Source organism: Macaca nemestrina, chromosome 4 (assembly GCF_043159975.1).
Source record: "Macaca nemestrina isolate mMacNem1 chromosome 4, mMacNem.hap1, whole genome shotgun sequence".
In the NCBI taxonomy this organism is placed as follows: Eukaryota; Metazoa; Chordata; class Mammalia; order Primates; family Cercopithecidae; genus Macaca; species Macaca nemestrina.
In genome coordinates, this window is record NC_092128.1 from 184,540,519 (window position 1) to 184,554,629 (window position 14,111).

The window sequence follows — 14,111 nt, forward strand, 5'->3', positions numbered from 1 at the left end:
GATAAGTCTGTGCTCACCCTGAGACTCAAGTAGCTTGGAAACTTGAAGGTATGCCCTTGGGAAAGTTAGCTTGGCCGCCCTCCTCCCAGAGTAAAGCAGCAAAAATAAAAGAGTGCTTGCTCACACAAAAGAGACTCAGGGTGCTTTCAAAGGGCTCCAAAGCTCATGGTTCTAGGTTTGAGATAGAGCAAGGGCTGTCTTTGCTCAGCACTGCAGGACAAGCCGCAAGGGTTTCATCCACCCTGCAAGTCACAATCTGTATAAAAAGTGAAGGAAAAGAAGTTACACATATTACCGCTCCCTAGAGAACCACGATTGAGATATTGGTGTGATTTCTTTAAATCCTTTTTCTGTAGTGTGTGTGTTGCTGAGTGCTGGGGTAGGGGGAGGGAAACTTGCTCATTCTTTTGATAAATTTGTGGCTGTGTTGTTGGTATAACCTGGTATCCTCCTTTTCATTATATAAGCCTTGTTTGTGATATAGACCTCTTTGCAAAACAAACTGCAAGGGCGGCAATGATAGGGGAGAGAAAGTAGTATCTTCCTCACCCATTGCTAAGTTCATGGCTGACACTCCATAACAAAAGACGGATTAACAAGAGAAAAGCACAACAAAGGTATTTAACCTTTGGTTAATAACACATGAGTCTTCAGATATAGAGAACCCAAAACACAGGGAAAACTGTATTTTTATGCTTAGATTTAATGAAGAAGGGACAGTCATGTCAAAGTGTAATTGGACCAAGAGAAGGTATGATTTAATCATAATGAACGAGGGGGAACTTAGCAAGGCCTGTTTGTTCAGACTCATCTCTGGGTCTCTGGGTCTTCATTCCTTTCCTCTGGATGTGGGGCAGGACGCTTGTCACATGAGGGTCTTCAGGAGAGAAGGAAAGGAGGTCTACTTCTGTGGTTTTCCAGTTTCCTCCAGCTTAAAATACTCAGCCTGCCAAGGTGCTGTATTTAGGAGTATCCTGCTCTGGGCCCTGACACAATTGTCCTCCTACTGTGAATCCTGGAGATCATTTGCACAATGCTTCACTATATCAAATAATTTGCTATATCGAAAACCAAACACTGCATGTTCTCACTCTTAAGTGGGAGTTGAACAATGAGAACATATGGACACAGGGAGGGGACCATCACACATCACGGCCTGTCAGGGTGGGGTAAAGTGGAGGGAGAGCATTAGGACAAATACGTAATGCATGTGGACTTAAAACCTAGACGACGGGATGATAGGTGCAGCAAAGCACCATGGCACAAGTATACCTATGTAACAAACCTGCATGTTCAGCACATGTATTCCAGAGATTAAAGTAAAATAAAAAATCGGCTGTGTGCGGTGGCTCACACCTGTAATCCCAGCACTTTGAGGGGCCTAGGCGGGCGGGTCACCTGAGGTCTGTAGTTCAAGACCAGCCTGACCAACATAGAGAAACCCTGTCTCTACTAAAAATACAAAATTAGCCAGGCATGGTGGCACATGCCCATAATTCCAGCTACTTGGGAAGCTGAGGCAAGAGAATCACTTGAACCCAGGAGGCAGAGGTTGCAGTGAGCCGAGATTGTGCCATTGCACTCCAGCCTGGGCAACAAGAGCAAAACTCCATCTCAAAAATAAATATCAGAGAAGGGAGGAACTCTAAAAAATAATGAAAATAACAAATCAGAATTTAAATTCAGGCAACAGTGTGTACTACCTCACCAACACTGCAAAATCTAGCTGTTGAAAAACGTTTTTGCCTCGAGATTCCCCACGGCTCACATCTGCTCCCCTGACATTTCAGGCTGGTGTTTCTGATCCTTTTCCTGATATTCTAAGATGTCTGACAGGTGTAGACTTTGACTGCCTGGGTCCAATGACCCTCAACACTGGGTATAGATGGGATTCCCTGAAGTGGCTTGTCTGGCCTCCTTGTCTCCGTTGGGCTCTGGCTCCCTTCTGGGTGAAATCCTGGCATCTCCATCGTGCCGTCTCTTTGGAGCTATCAACAAACAGCTCTTGATTGACAGTTGCAGCCACAATAACCTTATTTCTACCGGGACAAGGACAGAGCTGCCGGCTCCGCACCAACACTGTCAGCCGGATGCGTGCTTTGGTATCAGGTCTCACCCACCGAGTTGTTAGGGTTGAGTTGTGTCTCCAAAAAGATGTGTTCAAGTTCCAACCCCTGGCGCTGTGCATATGACCTTATTGGAAACACAATCTTTGCAGATATATTCAAGGTAAACTGCGGTGAGACCGGATTAAGGCAGGCCCTAGTCCAGGATGATTGCCGTCCTTATAGGAAGAAGGAAATCTGGACAGAAACACACAGGGAGAGGCCCTTTGAAGACGGAGGCAGAAGCTGCAGTGATGTGGCCACAAGCCAGGGGGCACAGAGAAGCTGGAAGCAGCAGGAAGGACCCTCCCTCTGGTTTCAGAGCGAGCATGACCCTGCTACCCTGCTAACATTTCCATCTCAAACTTGTGGCCCCCACACCAGGAATAAATGTCTGTTGCTTTCAGCTGCCCACTGTGTGGTGTTTGAGTTGTTACAGCAGCCTCAGGAAATTCACACTGGGGTGCTAAAGAGGGAATTTGGGGGCAGCCACTCTGTGACTGCATGCCCTTAACCTAGGCAGTGGGAACCCAGACTCCTGTTCTCATACTTTCATAAAGACATACCTGAGGCTGGGTAATTGATAAAGAAAAGAAGTTTAATGGACTCACCGTTCAACCTGCCTGGGGAGGCCTCATAATCATGGTAGAAGGTGAAGGAGGAGCAAAAAGGCACGTCTTACATGGTGGCAGCCAAGAATGTGTGTTCAGGGGAACTGCCCTTTACAAAACCATCAGATCTCATGAGACTTATTCACTATCACAAGAACAGCATGGGAAAAACCCACCCCTACAATTCAATGACCTCCCACCAGCTCCCTCCTACAACACATGGAGATTACTATAATTAGAGGTGAGATTTAGCTGGGAACCCAGACCACTGCCTTTTGGGTCTCCTGAGTGTTGGGGGACAGAGGAGAGTGAAGTTCATTGGTCAAGAGTGAACTCCTCATGATGCTCCTTCTGGGAACTCCAGCAGGGTGGGCGTGGGAGGAGTCTCCCAGCTTCCTTCCTCCCAACCCAGTCAACAGCAGTGAGGTTACTCGCCCTCCTACCTTCAACAACTTCTCTCTGCACATCAGAGCAAGCCCGTGGAGCAAGCAGGGACTGGGGTCCCTGCATCTCTTTGTTCTGACCCCTGCAGACCCCAGACGAAGTCTTCATGGCTCAGCACCAGCAGAACAATTCCAAGAAAGAGCAGCTTCACCAGGGAGTGGAAACAGCCTGGGCAGCTAGCCTGACCTGCAGGACACCCCGTTGATGTGCCTCTGTGTGGACACGTGTGTGTGCCTGTGCACGTGTGTGTTAGCCTGGCCTGCTGGGTAACATGTGCATGTGTGTGGACGTTTGTGTGTGTGTATGTGTCTTAGCCTGGCCTGCTGGGCCATGTCCTGTGTGTAAGGAGCCAGCCATGCCTGGCACCACCTTCCCAGGCCCCAGCTGTCCTGCATTCATGTCCCACTAGCAACCCACAGGGATAGGATCCCAGACTGTGATACACTCTAGGATAGGATTCAAACTCACACCTCGACTCAGGGTCAGGGTGGAGACCCACTAATGGCATGCCTGGGCTGCAGGAACATGACACACACACTGGTTCTGCCCCAGGATGACAGTCTGGGACGTTCCTGGAGTTTGTGTTTTCTGGGTTGGAGGTGGGCATGGTGGTTGGCTTGGTGTCCCACGTAGCCCTGAGGTATGACAGGAGGAAGGAGAAGATGAAGAGACGACGGTCACCAGGGGTGCCCTCTGGGTACCAAGGTCACCTCCAACCCTAGCATGTTTTCTTACCTTTGCCAGTCTAGAACTGCCCTCTGTGGGTGTCAATGGGCACCTCCAGCGCAAAGCAGAGGTCAGAGGTGCCCCAGAGCCTAACAGATGGCCAAGGGCATCTCCTCGTCCTGCAGTTCCCATCTGTCAGAGGCTGAATAATGGCTCCCAAAAGATACTCACATCTGGATACCTGGAACTGTGAATGTGATGTCACATGGCAAAAAAAAAAAAAAAAAAAAGGTACTTTGCAGATGTGATTAAGTTAAAGATGGGGAAATTATCCTGGATTAGCCAGGTGGACCCTAAATGGCATTGCAAGAGCCCCTATAAGAGGGAAACAGAGGAAGACTTCACTACAGAAGAGGAGGCCGCATGACCATGGAGGCAGAGATGGGGTCAGTGCGGCCACAAGTCCCGGAACGCCGGCCTCAAGTTGGGAGGTGTAGGGAAGGACCTTCCCCAGAGTGTCCAGAGGGACCGGCCCTGCCCACACCCTGGTTTCAGCCCAGGGAAACTGATTTTGGACTTCTGGCCTCTTGAACTGTGAGGGAAACTGTTTCTACTGTTTTAAACCACCCGGTTTGTGGTCCTTTGGCACTGCTGCCATAGGAAACTCCTATACCCTCCCCATCCCGCGGCTGCGAGCCAGCACAGCTTAGATCTGTACATGAGACTCTCTGGGTGCACACCCTGGGGGAGAGCCCCACAGACAGAACCGCCATTGCCATGTCAACCTCTTGGCTTTCTGGCTCCAAATTCTGGCTCTCGGCTCTTACTTGAACCAGAGCAAGAAACACAAAGAGAAAACTGACTTCTAACAGCATCAGCATCCGTGTGAGGCAGGCAGACCCTTGTACTTGTAACTAACAGAAGAACAGATCCCCAGATGGGGAAAGGACTGATTTATCTGAGATGTACAGGTGGTTGCTGATGCTAACACCGGTGCACTTCCCCCTGGCATTGTGCAATGTATTTGTCTTGCACTTGTGGTTCATGATGCCTGCGTGCAGGGAGGAGCCCACCCAGGGCGCGTGGTCACGGGAGTGCCTCTGAGAGGTGGCTTGGTCATTGTTTGGCATTTTGTCACTTGTAAACCCAGGTCAAGAGTCAACGTTGGCTGGGTGGCAATGGGGTTGTTGTCAAGAATACTGATATGGTTTGGCTCTGTGTCCTCACCCCAATCTCACCTTGTAGCTCCCATAATTCCCACATGTTGTGGGAGGGACTCCAAGAAAGATGATTGAATCATGGGGGTGGGTCTTTCCTGTGCGGTTCTCATGATAGTGGATGGGTCTCATGAGATCTGATGGGTTTAAAAATGGGAGTTTCTCTGCACAAGCTCTCTCCTGCTGCCACCTACATAAGATGTGACTTACTCCTCCTTGCCTTCCACCATGATTGTGAGGCCTCCCCAGCCATGTGGACTGTAAGTCCAGTAAACCTCTTTATTTTGTACATTGCCCAGTCTTGGGTATGTCTTTATCAGCAGCATGAAAACAGACTAATACAAATACCAAGGGCAGCAGCATATCTCCAGAGGGTAGCAGTGTCCAGAATGTGCAAATGGAGTTAGCCTCAGGCCATATCACCACCTGCACAGCCCAGCATCAGGGAACCACATCTTGGCACCTGCCATTTCCCCAGTGAGAACATCCTTCATCCAGATTGTTATGTCACCAGCGTCTCCTTCCTTCATAATTGCACCCAATGCCACCTTCTTCAGCAAGGCCACTTAGACCAAACCACTGCACTTTAAGAAAGGCCAAGATCATGGCTAGTGATCAGATTGAGCCTATGGCATCAAGAGGATGGGGGTTTGCACCAGGCTCTGCCCTCGTCAGTCCCTAACCTTCTCTGTGCTACTAGATGTGAGCAGGGAGACCAACAGGATGCACGTCCTGAAGTCAGATGTAATTCACAGAAGGCCTTGAGCACAGGGCTGGCAAACAAGCAGTGCACAGCGGGCATCAGTCATCACTGCTGTGTCCAGCTAACCCCCCCCGAATACTCAGGACTGGCTGGGCAGCCTCTGAGATGACCCTCAGTGATCGTCTCTCAAGATTTCCTTCCTTGTGTGACTTCTTCCTCATGAGTGGGGCTGGACCTGGTGACTTGCTTCTGATGGACAGAATGCATCAGGAGTAACGGAACATCTCTACCGTAGGTTTCAAAAACCTCTGACTTCCTTCTTGCAGGTCTCTCCCTGGATGGCCTTCTCAGCTTGCTCACTTTGGTAAAGCAAGAGGCTGTGTTAGATCCACATGTTGAGGAACTACAGACAGCCTCTGGCTAACAGCCAGCAAGGAACTGAGACCCTCAGGCTCACAGAACTGGATCCTGCCAGCAACCACTAAGGAGCTTGTAGAGGCCCCTGCTTGCTTAAAACTTCAGAAGACCTAGGCCACCACCCGCTCCCTGGCTTCAACCTGGAGAGAGGCCCTGAAGAAAATTCAGCCCAGGTCAGGCACTGTGGCTCACGACTGTAATCCAAGCACTTTGGGAGGCTGAGGCAGGGAGATTGCTTGGGCCTGGTGCAACATGGTGAATCACCGTCTCTATGGAAAAAAAAAAAAAAAATTAGCCAGGCGTGGCGGTGCGCACTTGTAGTCCCAGCTACTCTGGAGGCTGAGGTCCCAGCTGAGTCCCAGCTACTCGGGAGGCGGGTCCCTTGTTCAAAAAGCATGAAGACTTTACAGATGGCGACAGCCTCTCGTTGAGCCCAGGAAGAGTCACCTGAGCCGGGGAGGTGGAGGCTGCAGTGGGCCAAGACCGAGCTGAGGATGGAGACAGCAGGGCTGGGCCGCTAATCCCTGAAATACAACTGGGCCTGTTCACAAATAGCTGCTTCACCAAGACCCTCTAAGTGCTCCCCATGGGGGCCTTCCCACCATCCAGCAGTGGAGTGGGAGGTCCCAGCCCACAGGTGTCCCCGGGAGCCCACTCCAGCACATGGCAGTGTCCATCTGGCTGGTCAGTGCAGGCTGCCACAAGCGGTGAGTTATTACGCATCTTACCCTGGTTAAGCAAAACAGCCACAAAAACGTCACCAGCTCTGCCAACCTGCGATGACCCCCACCCCATGTTAGACACACCTAGTTTGAGAACATCCCATGTGTGTGAAGACCCAGTCTGACTTCTGCTCTACACCTGGTCCCGTTAAACCTATTGACAAATGAGAGAAGACAGCCCTCCAGGGTACATGTTCAAGCTGGTTAGGGGGCAGAGGGCAGGGCCTTGGGCCACGCACGAGGGGCATGCGACCTCTGTGGTTTCCCCGCACGGCTGAGTGAGCACTCAGGGGCTGTGGTGCCGGCTACAGAGTCATGGGGTTGGCACCTTGTTCCACTGGTCTAACCCCAGGCAAGCCCACTGGAGACAGCCTGGAGTGGCTAAATATTTGAGAAAAAGAAAATCTGGCTTCTATCCCAGCTCTGCCACTAATTACTCATATCAGTATTTGGGAAAGTCCCGGAACTTCACCAGGCAGAGCTCCTGCAGCTGTGAAATGAAGACAATTGGCTCGCAAATCTTTCCTGGAACCGAGCCCCACCTGAGGCAGAGGAAAACCAAGTTGCATCCTGATTCGTCTCCTCGGAGTGGAAACTGTCTTCGAAGACGTCTGTGTGATCTCTGAAGGCTGTGGAATATAGTCGTTCTGTTGCATAAACCGTCCACGTTTGCTTTAAAATAAAAAGAAAAGCTTGGCCCCATGACCTTGATAATGAGAAGACGTCCAGTTTGGAGGCTCGTGGTGGGGTTTCCCCAGGCTGGCCCCACACTGCCCCAGGCTCTTTCAGCCCAGCCCTTCTGTCCCTCCCTTTGGGACAAAGGGTGAAGGGAAGGGTCAGGTGCTCAACAAATGTCCCATCCTCCACTCTAGTCTGTAACTTAGGGGTCAAGAGGACTACTCCCTGGGTACAAGTCCCAGCTCTGTCGCCACTGGCTGTGTGACCTCGGGCAAGTCACTTAACCTCTCTGTGCTTCTCTTTCTTCCCACAGAAAACAGAGACAATAATGACATCCACCCAGACAGTTGTTGTGAAGCTTAAATGAGCTGCTATACAACGTTCTTAGAACCAAGCCAGCGGGGGGAGAACGTTCAGTAAGTGTGGTGTGCGTTTTGTTCCTTCTTCCTCCAAAATCTCTTTCCCTCCTTCCTCTCCTGTCATCACTGCTGCCTTTAAACTCAGAGTCATTTCTCTTCCAATTTTATTTTACTTTTCCCCAATTTTCTTGTCTCCTTACTTTCTCACCCTTTTGTTTTTGTTGTTCTATTTGTGATCTGAAAATGACCCCCGGGGCTGGTGCTCTATATGGACAGCCTTAGGGTCACACGCCCTTGACTGCTGGGCCCCAAGTCCAGGAACACGACCTTCCATCAGGAGCTCACCTCGAACCCTTCGAGCAGCGTGGGGGCACATGGGTGAGAGGGAGGGGGCCATAGGGAGGGGTGGGCACGTCGGTGAGAAGGACGGGGTGAGAGGGAGGGGTGGGCATGTCGGTGAGAAGGAGGGGGTGAGAGGGAGGGGTGGGCACGTCGGTGAGAAGGAGGGGGTGAGAGGGAGGGGTGGGCACATCGGTGAGAGGAGGGGTGACCTCCTCCAGGAAGCTTCCTTTCTAGGGAGATGCAGGGAATTGGGGGCAGGCAATACTCAGAGATCATCAAAATATACCACTAAGTAATGTATATGTTCGTACGTAGTGCGGCTTATGTGTGCATGGAGGCTTGGCACACATTGTCTCTAAGTGGGCTGTACTACATACAAACATATACATTAAAACAGTAATTTAGCACGGAAAATCCTTATTTATATATGTAGAATATCACTGCCCTGAGGAGCCAGGAGCATCCTCTGCTTTCACCCGTTCCCCAGCAGCCCCTTAGCTCCCCAGCCCCAATAGAGACTAAGGAGTGGTGGTCGGGGGGCAGGTGTTCACGCTGTGATGTGAAGTGAGGGGGTGCAGGACCCAAACCCACATACTTTGTCTCATGCTTTAAAACAGCACATACTGCCTGCAGCCAACACTGAAAAGACACCAGCCTGTTACAAGAGATTTTCTCTGGATGTTGGAATTACAGGGGCGATTAAGCTTTTCTCTGTCTTTTGAAGTTTCAGGACATTTCAGGAGGAATATGTATATATAGGTTTTGTATAAAGAACCAGAGCCAGTGAGTTCATACCCACAGCGCTGACACTGCCATGGCAGCCGGGACACTGTAACTGGGGTCTCTTGGCTGACTTGGAGCACCACAGGCTGGGGGCATGGAAGGGGACAATATGCAGAGCCTGGGACCAAAGGGTAGAAATGTGGACTTTATCACAGGGGCCAAGGGGCCAGTCGGGGTGATGCAGGGAGGGCGGGCCATCCCCTTGGGCACAGTGTGGCTACCTGGGCAGTGGCACTCAAGAGTCAAGGAAGGAAGACCAGGAGAAAAGGAGGGAATGGGACTCTTGGCCCAAACCACAGTGGGCAGCCCCCAGGGGAGCATTGCCAGCCTGCATGGGTGACGTCAGATACTCAGTTGTGGGGAACCCTTGAGGCCTGCCCTGCCGTGACGACCTTTGAGCATAGTCTGCTCGGCAGTTCCCTTAAGGACTCAGCAAAGAGGCTGCAGCAACCACCCCAATGTGAGAGGCTCCCACGCAGCTCCAACTTGGAGTCTTTCCCTCGGCCCCATCCCAGCCCTCCAAGAACCTCCTTCTCCCCCCAGAGCCAAAACGCCCTAAGACGCCACCCATGCTGCTTGTTTCATGCGCCCCCAGTGCAAAAACTGGAGCAACAGTGCAGGTTTTGGAATTTGCCCTGTTTGAGTCTTTTCTCTTTTTTTCTTTTTCTGGTGTGTGTGTGTGTGTGTGTGTGTGTGTGTGTGTGTGTGTGTGTGTTTCTTTTGAGTCGGAGTCTCTCCCTGTCACCCAGGCTGGAGTGCAGTGGCACAATCTTGGCTCACTGCAAACTCCGCCTCCTGGGTTCAAGCAATTCTTCAGCCTCAGCCTCCCAAGATTACAGGTGCGTGCCACCATGCCCAGCTAATTTTTATATTTTTAGTAGAGACAGGGTTTCACCATGTTGGTCACCATGTTTCACTCCTGACCTCAGGTGATCCACCCGCCTCAGCCTCCCAAAGTGTTGGGATTACAGGCGTAAGCCACTGCGCCCAGCCTGAGCCTTTTCTTTCTTTCTCTCCTTTCTTTCTTTCCTCCTTTCTTTTCTTTTCTTTCCTCCTTTCTTTTCTTTTCTTTCTTTCTTTCTTTCTTTCTTTATCTTTCTTTTTCTTCTTTCTTTCTTCTTTCTCTCTCTTTCCATCTTTCTCCTCCCTTCCTTCCTTCCTTCCTTCCTTCCTTCCTTCCTTCCTTCTTTCCTTCCTTCCTTCCTTCCTTCCTTCTTTCTTTCTTTCTTTTCTTTTTTTTTCTCATTTCTTCTTTTTCATGTTGGACAGGTAATGTGCCCAGTAGCAAGGTTTGAGGGAGGCACATCCCGCCCAGGAGGATGAAATCTCGGTTGTCCTGTTGATGTGCCACAGGGGATCTGTTCGAGCCTTTCCATCCCTGGCTCCCTGCTTTCCACTCTGCAGTCCCCTCCCTGGGAGCTGGGGCATCCTTCCTGCTTTCTCTTCTCCTCCCACCTGACCATGGTCCTGGCTTCTGAGTGAGGGAAGATCTAGAATCCCTTTAGGCCAGTGCACAACGAGCCATATGATTTGAGGGGACCCAGTTCAACACAAACATGCGGGTCCCTTGCTCAAAAAGCATCACGACTTTGCAGATGGCAGCAGCCCCATGTTGAGCCCAGTGCCCAGTGCCAGGTCCCAGCCCAGGAGGCTGAACTCAGGCCAGGGGCTGGCCCTGAAGGAACAGGGAAGAGAGGGGTTCAGCTGCCTTGGGGACTGGGGTGTCCCAAACAAGTGAGGACCAGCTGTGCCTGCCAGTTCAGAGCAGGCACAGAATAATCACCCCGGGAGTGGAGGCAGCAGCAGGATTTGGACCAGGTCTGGAGGTTATTTTCCTTAATCTGCAAATGAGGAACGTGAGGCCAAGGATAAAGTTAAGTTGGTGCAAAAGTCATTGCGGTTTTTGCCATTACTTTCAATGGCAAAAACTGCAATGATTTTTGCATCAACGTAATAAAAGCTACAGCCATCATCTGTCGACAGCCAGGCCTTGCGTTTTCTTTGTAACCCACCACAACCCTATGGAGGGCTGCTCCCATTATCCCATTTTACAGATGAGGAAACTGAGCTGCTACAAGTTGCCACTCCCAGAAAGAGGCAGAGCTGGGTTAGACCCCGGCTCCAGGCTGACTCTGAAGCTGGTGGTTCCACCTCCCACTACGGTGACCTTCCAGACCCGCCCCACGTCCCAGGGCTCCGATTCAGTCTCTTCCCCCTCCTCAGCCCCTTTCCCAGGCTACAGGCAAGCTCGGGCTGCCCACCCAAGGCCTGCGGGCAAAGACTGGAGGTGCCAGGCTCCAAGCGGGCAGTGGGGCTGGGATGGAGCTGTGTGCAGGGCGCGTGTCCAAAGCCCCTGCACAGTGGGTGGGGGCCAGCCTCAGGCCCTGCAGGCCCTGGGTGAGCGGAGCAGGCACAAAGGGCCCTGTAACCTGAGCCTGTTGACTTTGGGGAGGAGCCCAAGGGAGCCGAGGCCTCACACACCGCCGGCAGGGGTTAAAAGCAGGCTGGCCCGGATTCGAAGCGTGTTGAAGCCTGACCTGAGATACGGGGAGAAGACAGCAGCAGCCCCGGGCTTTGTTCTTGGGATGTTTTGGATCGGGATTTCTCACTGTCTCCAGTTAAGGAAGTGTGGGGCTCTGCGTTCTTGAGGTTTCACAGCTATTCCCCGGGAGGGTGTCCTCTCCTCCTCGCCTTTCCCTGGAACATTTCTGGTTTTTGCAAATGGCCCCATGTGCTGAGGGTCGAGGCAGGCACTGGCTCTCTCCCTGTGTGCAGGTGTCTTCCCCACTGTTGCGCACTGAATGGTGGCCCCCAAAACGATACGTCCAAGTTCTAAGCCCCGGTACCTTGAAGGTGACCTTATTTGGGAGTAGAGCCTTTACAGATGGAATCAAGGCAAGGTGAGGTCAGACCTGAGTACCGTGGGCACTAAGTCCAAAAACTCCGGAGAAGCAACAGACACAGAGACACGAGAAAGGCACATGAAGGTGGAGGCAGAGACTGGGGTGAGGCAGCTCAGGAGCCAGGGATTACAGGCGTGAACCACTGCACCCGGCCGAGAACTGCTTTTTAAACAGCCAACTGGGGCCAGATGTGGTGGATCATGCCTGTAATCCCAGCACTTTGGGAGGCCAAGACAGGCAGATCACCTAAGGTCAGGAGTTCGAGACTGGCCTGACCAACATGGTGAAACCCCGTCTCTACTACAATACAAAAAGTAGCCGGGCATGGTGGTGGGCACCTGTAATCCCAGCTACTAGGCAGGCTGAGGCAGGGGAATCGCTTGAACTCCAGAGGCAGTGGTTGCAGCCAGCCAAGATTGTGCCATTGCACTCCAGCTTAGGTGACAGAGCAAGACTCAGTCTCAAAAAATAAATAAACAAAGATAAAGTAAAATAAAAAAGCCTACTGGCCCTTTCTGTTCCCAGGAGCCCTTCCCTTTTACCCTGCCAGTACTGTACTTGCTGCCAACATCCTGCGGAATGTGGCGACATTAGCAAAAGAGGAGAGCTTGGGCACACCCTGCACTGTCGGCTCACCAGGCCTGCAGCAGACCCAGGTCCTCATCTGCACCCCTGTAGTTCCTCCCAACACACCAAGATGGGTTGTGGAGAGACCACGGGTCAAGCGGGTCTGAAGAGCAGCCTTGGCAAGTACCTTTGTTCTTCCAGCACACAGGAAAACAGGCTAGAATAGGACTGTGTAAGAGACCCTTTTTGCAAACAGCAAAATTGACAAAGGTAGGGCAGTCCTGCCTGTCCTATTTTGCCTTTTCTCAAACAGAAGGATTCCCTGTTGTCATGGATTGAATAGTGTTCCCCTAAATTTCGTGTCCTACCTGGAACCTCCTAATGTGACCTTTTTGGAAATGGGGTCTATGCAGATGCGGTTGTTTAAAGTCCTGGAGGGGAGATCATCCTGGAATACCCACATGGGCCTTGCGTCCAAAGACTAGTGTTCTCATAAGAAGACAGGACACAGCGAGACAGGCGGCTGCATGAGGAGACAGGCAGAGACGGGAAGGCTGCAACCATACACCAAGAATGCCAGGGACTGCCAGCCACCACTAGCAGCGGGGAGAGAGGCTAGGGGTGGTCTCTCCCTCGGAGCTTTGAGAAGGCACCAACCCTGCCAACACCCTGATTTTAGGATGTTGGCCTCTAGAATGATGAGATACTACTTTTTTGTCGTTTGAAGCTATAACGTGTGTGATTTCCTGTCATGGCAGTACTAGAGGCCTAACACACTTGGGCATTCTGTCTGATGGGAGATCCCAGTCACCCCCTACTTTTAAAGCCCTGTGATCATAGGGCGTCAGAGGAGCAGCGTGTCTTGGAGAACTGCTAGTCCAGAGTCCCTGTCCTGTGTTCCATGACACCCGATGTCCTTTAAGAGGGGAAGAGGTTGGCTCATGTCTGTAATCCCAGCACTTTGGGAGGCCGAGATGGGAGGATCACGAGGTCAGGAGACCGAGACCATCCTGGCTAACATGGTGAAATCCCGTCTCTACTAAAAATGAACACACACACACACAAAACTAGCCGGGCATGGTGGCGGGCGCCTGTAGTCCCAGCTACTCGGGAGGCTGAGGCAGAAGAATGGCGTGAACCTGGGAGGCAGAGCTTGCTGTGAGCTGAGATCGCGCCACTGCACTCCAGCATGGGCGACAGTGAGAGACTCCATCTCAAAAAAAAAACAAAAAAAAAAATGGAGAAGAGGTGCCCTGAGAGAAAACACTCCGGGTTCAGTAAGGTGGGGACCACCTTGTATCAGCTCTCTGCTGTAGGGAAATTTATACCAGCACATCACAGGATCTGAGACGTCCTTGAGGAAACGAAAACCTCAAAGCCAGAGGTTTTCACGACAGAGTTCCAACAGTAGGATCTTTTCTTTAACGCCCACTAATGTACCAAAGAAAAAGAGCCATGGAGTGCATCTAGGGAGTACTGAGTGTGTCCGTCCATCCTCGTGCTGCTATAGAGAAATACCTGAGACTGGACAGTGTATAAAGAAAAGAGGTTTCATGGGCTCACGGTTCCACAGGCTGTACAGGAAGCATGGCAG

General features: G+C 51.5%; 1 non-coding gene across 1 annotated transcript; it reads right to left on the minus strand.

Annotated features, from left to right (window-relative positions):
* Positions 1–10,306: 10,306 nt before the first annotated feature.
* LOC112425085 (small nucleolar RNA U13) lies at positions 10,307–10,405 on the minus strand. The gene has a single exon (XR_003016083.1). It is a non-coding gene; the product is annotated as a small nucleolar RNA U13 (small nucleolar RNA).
* Positions 10,406–14,111: the final 3,706 nt, after the last annotated feature.